At 34.7% G+C, this 16,014-nt stretch overlaps 1 non-coding gene across 1 annotated transcript; it reads left to right on the plus strand.

Annotated features, from left to right (window-relative positions):
• Positions 1-8,914: 8,914 nt before the first annotated feature.
• TRNAK-CUU (transfer RNA lysine (anticodon CUU)) lies at positions 8,915-8,987 on the plus strand. Its single transcript has one exon. It is a non-coding gene; the product is annotated as a tRNA-Lys (tRNA).
• The last annotated feature ends 7,027 nt before the right edge of the window (positions 8,988-16,014 follow it).

Here is a 16,014-nt window from a genome sequence, read left to right on the forward strand (position 1 = left end):
ACCCTGAGGACTGCCCATTCACCAATACTGAATACCAGTTATTTGACATCAAGTTCCACACCATGTTGATAAAGTGTTCAGAAAATCTCATCTTCCTTAGCACATGCAATAAGTACTTCCATGAAACCCTATCATAGGCCTTAGCCATATCAAGCTTGATCACCATATTAGCTGGCTTTCCCCTTAACCTTATGTTAGTGACAATTTCTTGAGTCAATAAGATGTTCTCAAATATATTCCTATCCTTTACAAATCCGGATTGATTAAGAGCTATTAGTGATGGCAAAACACTCTCCAATATGTCATGTAACACCCTAGACAAAACCTTGTTAATGAAGTTGCTCAAACTAATAGGTCTTAAGTCAGAGAAGGTCTCAACTCTAGGTTTCTTGGGCAGCAATACTAGATTGGTGTGAGTGATGGATTTAGGCAATGCAGCCCCTCCATAGAAGTGTAGCACCATGTTGTGTATATCAGCACCAATAACATCCCAGCATGTTTGATAAAACAAGCTAGTGAGTCCATCAGGGCCACTAACACTCTCCCCACTAAGCTCAAAAACTGTTGTCCTTACTTCTTCAATTGTTGGCAATCTGCTAAGTTCCAAATTCTGATCCATAGTGACCATTGAAGGTACATTATTGAGCAAGGAAAATTCAGAAGCATCACCTTCATTTGTGAACTGTTTTTGATAGAAGTCTACTGCAGCTGTAGCCAATTGCTCCTAGTCTTCAATCCATACCCCACTGCCATTTTTGATCCTCTTCAGTTGCAATTTCTTTCTTTTTCCATTGACATGATTGTGAAATAAACTTGTATTCCTATCTCCTTCAGCAAACCAAGTCATCCCAGCTTTTTGCTTCCAATACTGCTCCTCAATACTCAAGTATTTCTTCAATTCAGATTGAGCCTTTTGAAGCACAATCCTATTCTCAGTTGTAGGCTCTTCTTCAAACAACATCTCCTTTACCCTAACAATGTCCTCCAAAATAGCCAATTGCTTGAAGATATCACCAAATGTTTCCCTACTCCATTTTGAGAGTGCTGTCTTATCCCTCTTGATATTCTGCTTGAACATCAAAAACTGATCCCCTATGAAATCAGCTTCCCAATTCTGCCTCACCACATCCATAAATGTAGCATTCTTTGTCCAAAAGTTCAATAATCTGAAAGGCTTGACAAAATTGGTTGTCTGCACCCCACATGTCATTAGCAATGGTGCATGATCTGATCCAGTTCTGATTAGATGCTCAACTTCAATAGTTGGCAACATGTTCTAAAATGGCAAATTCACAAAAATCCTATCCAATCTCTTGAATATACACTCAGCATTGGATCTCCCATTCCACCATGTGAATGGACTTCCTTTGTACCTTTGCTCAAACAAACCACAAGAGTTTACACAAAATGCAAAATCCTCATATTTAGGAAGGTGTACTGGAAGTCCCCTTATTTTCTCATCTTCATGCAATATCACATTGAAACCCCCTCCTACCAACCATGGTAATTCCATATCACTTGCTAAATAATACAAGTGATCCCACAAATCCAACCTCTCCAGTACTGAATATTTTGCATAAACAAATGTCATCATCATGTGTTGCCCCAGGTCATGGTGAAACACTCTCACAGTCACCTGTTGCTCAGTATCCTCCACTAATTCCCATTCCACCACTGCATCGAAAAACAACCATATTTGCCCATTAATATTTGCATAAGCAGTCTCCATATTCAACCTCATCTATCAATGAGTTCCTTCTTTTGAAAAGGCTCCATCAATGCAACTACACAAAAATTATGCTCCCTATTCATATTGATCACTCTAGGAAAGGCCTGTTGTGTATTCACAGACCTTATGTTCCATATTAATGTTTTGATCATCATCATTTAGATAGAGAAGCTGCCCTCCTAGGCATTATTCTTGAAGGTTGTGGTGGATCTTTACTCTGATTCTTCTTAGTTTCCACCAGTGCAATGTTATTGTGCACCTGCTTTTGTCCTTGAAGTAGTTTTAAATTTGAGTTGTTGCTCTGTTTTTGGATTGAGATACTTTATGGGGAATGTAAGAATGCTCTTTTCTTGATTATTCCATATTGAATTTCTTTTGAATTTGAGACAGATTTCTTTCCTAGAGCCTACATCAAGGAAGATGAAAGAATGCAGGATTTGCCATGATAGTGATGAAGATTCAAACATGGAGATTCCCTGCTCTTGCCGTGGAACCCTCAAGGTTTATTAAGCTACCGTTTTACTCATTTGTTACATATGTCTCATCTGTTACATAGCAGAAACTCTGCTCGCTGTTCTCACAGTAGGGGTATATTCATTCTAAAAGTAGCACATATGGATCACAAATACAACACTCTAAAAATGTGTTAATTTTGAAATTTGTAATTAGGAGTTTTTATATTTGGAATTCTTTTACCTACTAATGCATTAGGTTTAGGTGCAGCTCTCGGTAAATTGCGCGTTCTACTAGAGATTTGTAAATCTTCAGAGTTTAGATTCCAATTGCTCTTGTTGATTTTTTCCTTTTATACTCTCGTATTACCTAGTGTTTTCAAATAAAGAACAGAAACTTGTGCCCTCAAGTCTCAATGAAGGGTTTTATGTTGCATAGAGTTTGATTTGACATCAGTAGTGCCTATAATAAGCTTTATGCAACCATTAGACCTTTGCAATGAAGATATGCTACATCTGTGAGGCAAAAGCTTTTTAGGTATTCTGGTGTAATGAATTTTTCATGATTACTGTCCTAAATGTAGCTGGAATAACATCGTGGATTTCATCAGATTAGCCAAAATGTTACTGTTGCTAATTAAGCAAGGTGTGTCTTTGATGCTTGCATTTAGTGATATTTTGTTCTTAATGAATTTTTTCTATGCACAGTATGCCCATCGCGAATGTGTACAAAGGTGGTGCAATGAGAAGGGGGACATTGTCTGGGAAATTTGCCGTCGCATTTGTAGGTCTAATATTTTTGTCCTATGTTCATTCTTCAAGACCTAAATGTTGCTATTGAGTAGGTTGATCTTATCCATGCTTCTCTTTAATGTGAGATTACAGAATTTTAAGCCAAATTATACAGCACCAGCTCTTCTGCTTTGGCTTATAACAGTTACAGGCCAGTAGTCCTATTATTCTACATATAGAATATTTTCCGATGTTTGGTAATTATGTACTTACCAATCAACCTTGTAAAATTGTGTGCAAAATATCTCTATGTTTGGCACAAGATGAAGAATGCTCCTATTGGCACGAGGTATATGTGTTTATTCTTACTTATCTGTATCTTCCTATTTCATGTATGTTTGGTTAATTCTTTACATTCGAGTTGTAGAATTCATCTCTATAGGGTTACTAGTATTAAAAGAAATCTGATGTATTTTTGACTGAATAACTAGATCTTGTTTCGTGACTCATGCAAGTGTAGGGAGAATATGCTCTAGTATTGCTAATGACTGCTGACACTAATTGCTTTCAAGGTATTCCCAAATGTGTTCTTCCAAAGCAATAAATAACTTTAAAATAGTCATTAGCTAGTTGGCATAACATTCTATAAAATAGTCACTCAAAATGGGATAAGGCATATATTATTTGGTTTTTCTTGTTTGGTAGGTTTAGGGAGGGTGAATTGAATCCCATGGATGCAGAGCAATAAACAGAGTATGGTCACAAGATGGTGAATTTCATTACTGATTATTACAAGAACAATCAGAACTCACTGTCCCAATCAAGTTCAGGTTTTCACAGCAACCTATCAATTTCTTTTTGTATCCTTACCATGCACTTGCCAAGAATTAGTTGCCCATAGAAAGTTTAGCCCTTGCATGATAATGTTATTTTGGCAGAGTTTGTAGAGACTTAGCTAGAAAAAAGTACTCCATTATATTGCGAATGAAATTAGTAAAGCTCAATCTTTTAATGGATATATTTTTACTATCCTAACTGGTTGGTGATCATATCATATATCATTGCGCATGATAAAAATTTATTTAGTTCCATGAGGATTTGAATTTGTAATACTTGTCACTATGGTTAAATTTTATGAAATTTGATTTATGTTGTAAGTTATTTGGTAAAATTATTTCTTTAATCCTACAAATAAAAATATTCAAATAGAAAAAGAGTTTTCAACAACAAAATATTGTGACAGAAATAAAATGCCACTATTTTTTTAAACACTAATATTATATTGTAGCGGTTATAAACCCCCACATAAATGTTTAAAAAAAAAATATTTTAATCATATTTTGGGGGTTTATAAACCCCCACAATATATTTTTTAAACCATTATGATCATATTGAGGGGTTTATAAACCCTCGCAGTATTATTTTTTTTGACACATCGAAATCATATTGCGGGGGTTTTAAACTAGCACTAATTATCTTTCAAAACCCCTTCATAACTTTTTCTTAAAAAAATATTTAAATCATATTTTAGGGGTTTTTAAACCCCCACAATATCTTTTTTGAACCATTATGATCATATTGAGGGGGTTTATAAACCCTCGCAATATTTTTTCTTTGGCACATCGAAATCATATTGCGGGGGGTTTTTTAAACTAGCATTATATATCTTTCAAACCCCCACAAATTAAAAATTTATTTTGTGGCGGTTGGCATGGAGGTTTTAAAAACCCGGCGCAATAATGCTTGTAGCAAAGGTAACTGCGGCACTTCTAGAAACCGCCACAATTCTTTTTGTGGGAGTCAAAAACTGTCACAATTTGACCAAAAATCCCCCACAAAGTAACTGTTCTATTATTTATAACTTTTTTCCCAAACTTATGTACACTAACTCTTAAATTGTTAAACAATATAGTATGTTTTGCATTTATATGTGGATAATATTAGTTGGATATTTTGGGATATGATTTTGTTGCTAGTTTCCTTTGGTGATTTATATAAAATCCAGTGTAATGTGTTTGATTATATAGGTAATCAATTCATCGTTGCTTTATTATACCGTTGCCACAGGTTCCATAAATTGTTGCAATAATCTTAAAGAAACCGTTGCACTAGCACTAAATAAATGTGGCAATAGCTATTCATAACCGTTGCGATTATGTATCCAAACCATTACAATAGCCACAAATAATCATTGCATAAAATGCTATTGCAACAGTTTTGAACTGTTCCACTTGAATAAATAATCGGTGTAGTACTTAGATCTATGGCAACGGTTTGAAACCGCTGAGATACACTCTCTATGGCAACGGTTGTCTAACCATTGCGATAGACCTATGGGCAGGCAAACTGGTGGGAGGGACCCTGAACCGTCACAATAGGAATTTTATGACCCCCACAAAAAATAGTTTTATGTCAAATTTCCTAAGAGATTTTTATTTTTACATGTAAGAACTCTAAAAATATAACATAAGAGATCTTTGTAGAGTTATTTTCTTTAATTCAAATTGTAAGGTGTTATGTTGTATTATTTCCTTTATTATTCCATTTGTCAGAATTACTACTCCCTCATTTTCAATTGATGTGAACCCATTTGACTGGGCACGAAATTTAAGAAAAGAGAAAAGACTTTTGAACTTGTGGTGTAAAATAATGCACATATATTTTGTGTGGTTATAAATCATTGAATAAAGGTAAATTGTTTTCAATAAAAAAAGTGATCATTCTTTAGTATTTTTCCGCCTGCGGCAACAGTACTCAAAGTATCAGGGTACTTAAACTCTGGTATTGTTCAATTGGTTTGTGGACCATCACAAATTATGTTTAGGTTTATGTCAATCTTTATTTTTCCCTTTTTAGTTTTATGGCATGGAGAGTTTAGTTACACCATGTCGGAAAACACGTAGTTCAGGAGACAACAAAGTAACTCTTACAAATGGGACATTCTTTTTCATTTGCGGTATTCCTCGCCATTGCCGCGCTACTGTCAAGACTGCTGTAATTACCAGTGTGAAACGAAGAATAGGTTTCCTTTTGGAACCGAAAACTATTGCTACTTACCCAAAAGATTTGGGTTGCGTACGTATGTGCAACTTTTGATTTTGCCAAAGACAATAACTACAACCTACCCAATTTTAATGCTTTCTGAAAATATATAACCTTTAAAGAATACTCCAAAGTAAATTTTATGAAATTATTTGTAGAAAAGAGAAACAAATAATTTAAAAATTAGTACAAACAGTTAAGTAAACAAAAAAGAAAAAAATGAATTAGACATAAATTGAGAAACACTGCGAATGGGGAGAGATCGTAGAGAATATTGAATTAAGATAAATTGAGATAGGAAAACCTAGTCCTGAATGAAAGAGCAACAAGAGGAAGAGGTTATATATTACTAGTACAGTACTAGTTAGTACTAGTATATCAAAATTCCGAAGATACATCACCAATAGTATATGTCAAGTCAACTCTGTGTATAGTACAAGGAAGTACATTTGATGGGATTAAATATACGGTAAATGGCCAAATATACTCCTCTACTTTCGAAAATCATCTAAGAATACATCTCGTTATACTATTGGGTTATCTATACCCCTGCAGTCATACTTTAGGTTCAAAAATACCTCTCATTTAAATGGAGGGACACGTGTCATCGTCTTGTTGATCAATTCTAAATATCTCCTAATTAATTAAAGACTCATTACCCATACCCGAAAAATAATTTTTTAAAGCAATTTTTTTTTTGTAAAAACAGGAAAAAACTGAAAAACACGAAAATATTTTTTTTCAGTTTTTACAAAAAAACTGCTTTAGAAAAAACTGAAAAATATTTTCTAAAACAATATTTTTGTAAAAACTAAAAAAAAAAGCAAAAAATAAATTTTCTAAAGCAATTTTTTTTGTAAAACCTGAAAAAAACTGAATTTATTTTTTTACTAAAAACTGAAAAAAACGAAAATATTTTTTTTTCCAGTTTTTATAAAAAAAACTGCTTTAACAAAAGGTGAAAAATATTTTCTAAAATAATATTTTTGTAAAAACTAAAAAAAAACTAAAAAGCAATTTTCTAAACTAATGTTTTTGTAAAAACTGAAAAAACAAAATAAAAAAATTCCAGTTTTTAGTTAAAAATATTTCCGTTTTTTTCAATTTTTAATTGCTTTAGAAAATTATTTTTCAGTTTTTTTAAAGCAATTTTTTTGTAAAAACTGGAAAAAAAATATATATTTTCGTTTTTTCAGTTTTTAGTAAAAAAATGTTTTTAGTTTTTTCCAGTTTTTACAAAAAAAATTATTTTTCGGGTATGGGTAATGGGTCGTTTTAATTAATTAGGAGATATTTAGAATTGACCAACAGGACAATGACACGTGTCTCTCCGTTTAAATGAGGGGTATATTTGAACCCAAAGTATGACTGCAGGGGTATAAGTAATTCAATAGTATAACGAGAAGTATTCTTAGACCATTTTCGAAAGTAGAGGAGTATATTTGGCCATTTGCTGTTAAATATATCTACTACGTACCCCTGTTATTTAGGGCGTAGTAAGAAATTGCCAAGTACTTACTATTTACATTTCAGTTTTGTACAAGTGCAGTACATTCAAGGACTGAGTATGACGAATATAGTACAAAAAGATTACACTCAATAAATTCAATAAATTCAGGATTTAAACTCTATAAATTTACTTTTTAAGGTTCTTATCATTGAACACATTGTATTTTTTAAAATTATAGGTTTATATCTACTTTTTTGTTGCAATTTTAATGGATTTTTACCCAAAATTTTGTTCTTAGCATAAAAAATTATGGGTTCAGTTGAATCCGGCGTCAGGAGGCCAGAGCGGGTGAAATTCAAAAATAGCCAGATTTACAAGTGGTAATTGAAAAATAGCCACAGTTTCAAAAGTAATTGAAATTTAGCCACTTTTCATGTAAAGATAAATATGAACGAAAACACTGTTCAAAATTCGGAAAATATTCCAGCATAATATATTGGAGTTCCAGTATAATATACTAGTCCAACATAATATGCTGAAAGTTAATACACAGGTGCTCCAATTTTCAGTATATTATGCTGGAACTTCGTGTGTTGGAATTCTAGCATAATATGCTGGAAGTTCATACACAGACGCACCAATCTCCAGTGTATTATGCTGGAACTTTCAGTGTTGCAGCAAAATAGTAGCTATTTTTCAATGACTTTGCAAACGCTGACTATTTTTCAATTACCAGTCTGAAAACTGGTTATCCCGCGCTATTTTCACGGCTGGTTGTAATTATATTAAACTACAAGGAATAAAATTCTAAAGTCACGTGCTTTTTAGTATTAAGATTGAAGTTGATTCTGGAATATAGAAACACGGTTCTCTTTCTGTAGCTTGTGACTTACGATATTCCGAGTTTTGGGAGAGTTATGTACATTTCGAGAGTGATCGTGGTATATGCCGAGCGACATCTTAATTTCTTATTTAGAATTTACCTGTAAACTACCAGTTTTACTTTAAAAATGTGTTGTGTGGAAAGACAATTTACAACGTGTACTACTATATTGCTATTGCAAATCAACTCGTAAGAGAGTATTTTTTATCAACTCCTCAATCTAGAACTTAAGAACTTAACTATTTTGATCGAAACCATCTTTAAGTAGATTGGAATCAATATTTGTTTATTGTCTTGACGAATTTTAACCCACTTAAGTGCTTAGTCATATTTGTCACATCCCTAAAATCAGCATCAGGGAAGCAAACAAAGTGACAAATGACCTAGGAAAATTCGGATGTAATGCAGTCTATTCCACTGATGTTTCTAAGTGAAAGTGTTTTTGAACTTTCCCAATTAAAGAAAAAGACAAACTTTTATAAGATGGATAAACTACACTAAATTTCGAGAATAAGTCGTGAAGTTTTTCTTCTAGGTATACTACAGACTATTCACTAGTTAAACTCGAATCATCTTAATTAAAAACGTTTCATTAATTTATCTATATGCTCCTAAGGTGAAACTAGGCCCGTCTAGCTCAGTCGGTAGAGCGCAAGGCTCTTAACCTTGTGGTCGTGGGTTCGAGCCCCACGGTGGGCGACATTATTTTTTGCTCTTTTTACAATATTTTCTTTTGACTCGAAAATTGGATGCTGAAAAGCACTATAGGAAAAAGAACGAGCACTCAAAACTTTCTGCTATTTTGGTTTAATATTTATACTTCTGGATAATAATAAATAAAGAAGAGAGAGAGAGACCGCCAATGAGGAAATAGAGCTAAAAACAAAACAAAGGGAGAAAAATGCACCAGTGTCAATTAAGATTATCAAAATTAAGAAAACTCTGACGACTTAGATATTATTATTCATCACTTTGAACAAATTTTAGTAATTTTTAATGCACGACCAATAGTTATTTAAAAGCAAATTGTGTAAAAAGGATATTGAAAGAGGAAATATGATGTAGTTGCCGAATTTCAAGTTAAAAATATGTTTCTTTAATTTACTGAAAGATTACAAATATATTAGTATTTTTTTTCCCTTTTCACACTACTAGCTTTAAAATATATTTGACATTGTATTGATACAGTAAAGTACTTGATGCAGCATGAAACTAGCTTTAAGTTCTCCACTTTTTTCGTATAATTTCAGTTTGTTCTTTTATATTTGTCATATTTATTTTACGAGTTTGACGCTTTTTATTTTACTTTTTGCCCATTTTTTGTAGTTGGTTGCTAGGTCCTCGGCAAATAATTGTTTATTTAGCATTCAATTAAGTACAAACATATTTTTTATTATTTTCCCGTTCTGGCATCGTTAATTTGTCTTCCAAAAGGTGATTTTAGGGACGCCACGGTCTCATCAATTACTCCAGAAAATTTAAAGGTAGTTATATTGGCTAATTTAGCAAGGCAAAACATCCAAATAAAAACATGTGATAGGGATCATCAATATGCCCAAATTCCCAATGCATATATTTCTTTCGAAACTAGAAATAGAAATTCTTTATTCCAGAAAGTAGCTTGATAATCGAACCACTAAAGTGATCACTACCTTGAGGACCAATAGAGTGCTACTTGTTACACGTACAAATAGTAAAATTTATACCAAGCAGCTCTTAGTGATAATAATTTAAGCTTCAATTCTAAGTGAAATTATTTGTAGTCGGAGTTCCCCGTTTTTTTCTAGTAGTATTAGTAGCGCTCTTGTTTTTTTTTCGTATTCTTTGACCTCTTGTATTTGCCTATTGTTTCGTTCGCTCCGTGTTTCATATTTTCCGGTTTGTTTATATTTGATGCTACTTTTTCTTTTACTTATTGTTTGTGTTGTGTTTTATTTTTCCTTTTTCTTATCATCCTTGCCTCCCTATTCTTTCTTTCTTTCTTCTTCGTCTTCTTCCCTTCTCTCTCTTTTCATCTTTTCTAGAGCCGAGAGTCTATTGGAAACAGCCTCTACCTCGCCAGGTAGGGGTAAGGTCTGCGTGCACACTACCCTCCCCAGACCCTACTTGTGGGATTATACTGGGCATGTTACCTACCAATTACAAAGTATGCCTGTAAAGTCTGTCTAGTTAAGTCATCATGAACAACAAAGAGCAAATCTGAAAAGGCACATCGAACCTGCAAAGATAAACAGCATATGGTTTAGTATATAGCCACAACACCAGCTTCAACCAAGCTCCCATATATCTCTCTCATGCGCGGACACTCACACACACACACACAGAGGGGGTGGGGGAACAGCCGATATAAGTTGAAAACATCATAAAAAGACATTTTGCTGCAAACACTTAAAAATTCTTGTATCCAAGAAAACACTCCCTTTTGTTTCTTGTAGAGTGGATATATGTGACCATTCGACAAAACAAGTAAATCATCGACCACTTCAATCAGAGCAGGGGTAAATTTCTTTGATACCGAGGATGTTGCATGATACTGGTGAGCCTGTGATTCTGAGAAGCACATTGTATTAGTTCTGGAAAATACACTACCTTGAAGCTGGGCAGGAACCCGATGGAGAATGTGCAGAGGAACTTCGTCAAACGCTGCAAATCCACATTGCATAAGCATATGATGAAATATAGAGTAAGCACCATAAGAAAGACATCTGGATAACACATAACATGGATGATAAAATTTCCTCATTTCCCACCTTCGCTTTGGAGTTAGTTCAAATCATACTCAATGGCATAGTCATTCATAACTGCCCCACGTACACCAAATTGAATTTGTAGCTACAAAGTTGTAGTAGGTCAGACCTACAGCATACACTTCAGACAATTATTCGCCTGAATCCTAACTTTTCTAAATCAGGCAAACAAGGACAAACACATTTTTGCTACCAAGGATGAACGACACCAATTCTGTGATAAAGAGCTTCTTAACTTCTGAGATAGTAGCCTAAATTGTTAAGAACCACAAGACTTAAGTTTCTCCATACATGCAGCTAGGGGTGGCATGTGGGTCGGTCTGGGCCCTAAGCGGGCCAAGTGGGCCGTGGTCCCGGGTCGGTCCTTAAATAAATGGGCTTAACGATCCCGGACTAAACGGTCTTTTTGTAGGAACCGGTCCGGAACCGGGCCCACGAACTCATGGTCCCGGGCTAAACGGGCCAGGCCCGTGGGCCCAACGGTTAAAAATTGATTTTAAAAAAAAAATTTAAATAGAAATTAGAGGCAAAAAAATGTTAAAAAAATATCTAATGCAATACCTTGTAAATTTATTATAGAATTGTGACCTAAATTTTTTAATTCAAATTTAAAGACAAAAATATTGTAAAGAGATATTCAAAGCAATGCCTTGTAATTTTATTATAGCATTAAAAAAATATGGCAATATTTTTTTTAGTCTTCCTCCCCCTATGGAATGAGATTGTGATAGATTGATATTGATATTGTAAGAAAAATGAAAGAATGAGGGGGTATTTATAGTTGAAAATAAGGAAAAGATGTAATTATAAAAAGTTTGGGGTTAAATGAAAATAGCCAACGGTTATTTTTTAAAGCCCAACGGCTGTTTTTTAAAATAGCCAAACGGCTACTTTTTTAAAAAAAAAAATTACCGTTTGGCTATTTTAAAAAACAGCCGTTGGGCTTTAAAAAATAACCGTTGGCTATTTTCATTTACCCGGTCCTAACGGTTCAAAGGCAAGAACCGGCCCAAGCCCACCTCTAGTGGTCCTACCGGTCCCGGCCCACTTAGCCCACTAGGCCAACGGTCCCGGGCCCGGACCGATCCACTTGCCACCCTTACATGCAGCGGAGGTTATTACCAAAATATATCAAAATTTTGGAAGTGCTTCACTTAAAGATTCTGTAAAGGATCATGCTATGCCAAATGAGCAGGCAAAAATATCAATCTTCTCTGTATAGCATGGATATGTAATGCATTTCTGAAATAAATATTCTTATTTCTGTAAGCAAGTTAGAGAAACAACATTAATAACATGAATATGCTAGATGCATGAAGTTTCGAAAACGGAGACATACATGACTGTGTTAAACTAAGCACAGATTCGTAATTGAATAGCATCTCAACAGCAGGGGCATTCTTGCGCAGATGAGTCATATCGCGCAGTGGCGGAGCCAGAATTTTCGTTAAGGGGTGTCAAAATATATAAAAGTAAGCATACCAAAACATTAAGGGGAGTCAATACATAGTACATATACATATAATTATTTTTTTACCTAGCTACACGGTGAATTTTTCCCGCGAAGGGGTGTCATTTGACACCCCTTCCTGTAAGGTGGCTCCGCCACTGATATCGCGTTACGGAAAAAGATTGCAGAAGCACTTCTTGGGACATCAGAAGTTGTAGTAAGTTCCTCTTAAATTAACAACAAAAATGCCAAGCAGAAGAGAGAACCTTCAAGTTCAGGAAGTCCCTAAGACACAAGCATTTGCAAACTGCAGATAGCTGAGTGAACATGACCCAACAACAACAACCCAGTAAAATCCCACAAGTGGGGTCTGGGTAGGGTAGAATGTACGCAGACCTTACCCCTACCCTGGAGAGGTAGAGAGGTTGTTTCCGAGAGACCCTCAGCTCAAGAAGACGAAAATAGACAATCGAATCCCAAACATGACCCAACAGTATCAGCAATTAAATTTTCTGAAAATTAACACGGAAAAAACCAACTCAGTGCTTATATTTATGTTTTCTGAATGTGCTTCAAGAAATGAGGTTTCGTTACCAAATATGAATGTATATCTAAGTCTCTGTGACCTGTATCCACCTGCAGTACTCTCAACCAGACCAATCACAAAACTAGGCAGAAAGGTTTTTCAACCTGTGTATTGGTGCAGGGGAAACAGTGCAGAAATGCAGAATTGGAAAGAAACAGAATGCATTTCCGAATCTGCTAAGTGATGTAATAGTGAGCCTTTCTCCTTGGATTTTTCAAATCTAAATCTGATTCCTACAATTTCCAGAATTGGAATGAAATTGAATACATTCTTTCTTTTCTGAATCTGTTTAGTAATGTAATTTGTGGCCCTTTCTCCTTGGATTTTTCAAATCTCAATCAGACCAGAATTTCCAGAATACTAAGATCAGCATTGTCTTTTCGCCTCTGTTATTTGCTCAACTCTATCATTTAAATAAAGTCTAAAAACTTTCTATAGTTTCTTGCCTTCAGATTCATCGGTAATAAGGCTTGAGTGCTTGACAAAAGGCCTAATTGGTAAGATTTACCACATCTAAGAGCTTTTAAGTTCTTCCTGTTGGAGTTATCGTGTCAATTTTTGAGAAAATGTTCTCGAGTAAAATTTGATGAGCTGTCCAAAGTGGAGTATGGTACTATTGCAAATAGGATAGTAGTTAATGACAAAGCTATAATCTATTGCCACGGAAACGATCAGCTGTTAGCCTACTGAATTTATTTTCAGTTCCTTTTTCCATTTGGTTACTTTGTGTTCTCACTCATATGTTTTAAATTCTGGCAACAATTTTGGAAGCTTAACGGTTAGCAACAGCATAGTCAAACCTGAATCCTCTGCAAGCACATCTCATGGGAAGAGAAGGGCCGTGTTTCCATTGTGGTGTCAGGCGTGAGTTCTTTTGACAACCTTTATCACATCTTGCATGTTTATCTTCCATCTCGTTCTTCAATTGAATGTTTCTTGTTGATATCAATCGTCAAGATACAGAATTTCAAATGCTTAATTTTTCTCTCTGATCTTACTGGAATTTAAAACTTGCATGCATGACACCCGATATTTAGAATTTCCTAAAACGATTTATCTGTTTGGATGAATAAAATGGAACTTCTTTAACTTTGTTACCTCTCCACTCAAATAGCAGTTGATTTCAGATACAGCAACCATTAGTTTCACGTGCAGTGAATTCATATAGGATAATTGCACAGTCGGTCCCCAATCATATGCATCACACTATTTATTCCCATTTATTTAAACTTTTGGCAATGATCCTTAAGTCTTAATTGTAGCAGTTTCCGGGGTTTTGCCTAACAGAAAATGAAATGAGAGTGCCACAGACACAGAGGAGAAAGTACTGAATGTGCACATGCGATTTTCATGCTATTGTTTATTGACATATAACTTTACAATAATGCCCTCAGTCAATATTTAAAACTCAAAGACCACAGTATAAGAAGTGTGAAGTATAAAGTGTAATTACCAAATGTTCGCTGATCATGGTTGGAGAGTGCATCGGCATTTTAACCAGCTTTTGATGTTCTTACAGGAATAAGTCTTTGTTCAGTGTTTCGATTAACAAGACCTAGGCATATATCTGGAAATATATTATTTTTCCCAAAAAGAAAAGGATGGAAAGGGACCAACTGATACCAGATTGACATTGATTACATTGTTTTATTACCTTTGAACATGTGGTCTCCTGATAGGTATGTATCCCTTAGGAATCCTGCAGGAAGTGAAATCATAAGAACTTGTATCATTAGAGGTAAGAGATGAAATCAAAGTACCACCTCGCCAGTAGCTTTGCCATACACTAAGAAAGCATTAAACTAAAGTCAATATGTATTGACAGCTTGTTTCATGCTTTATACACAAAATCCTAAGAAATATTAGGCAGTAAAATGCAGTTGCAAAACTGGTTCCATAGCTCTTCCTTAAAATCTCTTTGAGCAGCCAAATTTGATTAGCCAATGAATGATTTGACACTAAGCATTTTCAGAAAGCCATGTTATATGACACGAACTAAACCAAGGCAGTAGACTAGAATCTCTAGTGACATAAGTTGGATGGCCAAGAGGGAAAAATTTAAAATGAAAAGTGAGAATTACCCACTATAACGCCTGTGTTCTCGATATCGAGTGCAGTCAAAATACTGGCCTCCTGAAGCAAACGCATAACTAGTAACACATATAAAGCAACAGATTCGTAATAGAAATAGAGATTGCCACCATTATGTAAGGAAGAGGAATACATAAAGCCAATAAAATACTTCAAACAAGTATAGTCTTTCTCGATAATTTGTGATATCCAAATTGCATAGCGATCTTTTCTTGCTCTCCCTCCAAAGTTAGTCCAAGATTCTACGAATATCTCTAACACTTATGTAGAAGAAGGGTATGTCATCATGCTTGTTTGGATACAGTATTTGATGGACAAGAAGGCTATGAAGCCTCAATCTGCGAGTCTGTTTATGATGAGTGTAAGGCATCCTATCTTCACAGTTAATTAGGACAAAGCCAGCAGTCTGAAAAATATATCTTCACAGTTAATTAGGACAAAGTGGACAGTCTATGACGGCCGTGAAGCGTCAATCCATGAGCTTTTTTACAGTGCAAATCTCTGATGTTTCCTGATTTGAACAAGACCTATTGTCTTTACTCATTTTACTTCATGATTCATATTCATTTAATCATTTGTCGACCACCGTTTACCTCAATTTGTATGGGTCCTTTAACTGGTGAAGAAAATGCAAAGGACAAACTTTCTTTTACATATTCTTAAAAGTCGAGGCATATCTTACATGGATGCGCTTTCCACTGGTTTTGCCAAAAAATCGCTGTAGCTTTAGTTTCATAATACTTCTGATTTATTGCTCTATGTTCATAGTTGTTTTCAATTATTCTATGCTTGAGCAGTTTCTGGGACAACTTTATCAGCTGTAGAGAATTCCTTTATAGTTGTTTCATAGTT

This window comes from Nicotiana tabacum, chromosome 2, assembly GCF_000715075.1.
Source record: "Nicotiana tabacum cultivar K326 chromosome 2, ASM71507v2, whole genome shotgun sequence".
NCBI lineage: Eukaryota > Viridiplantae > Streptophyta > Magnoliopsida > Solanales > Solanaceae > Nicotiana > Nicotiana tabacum.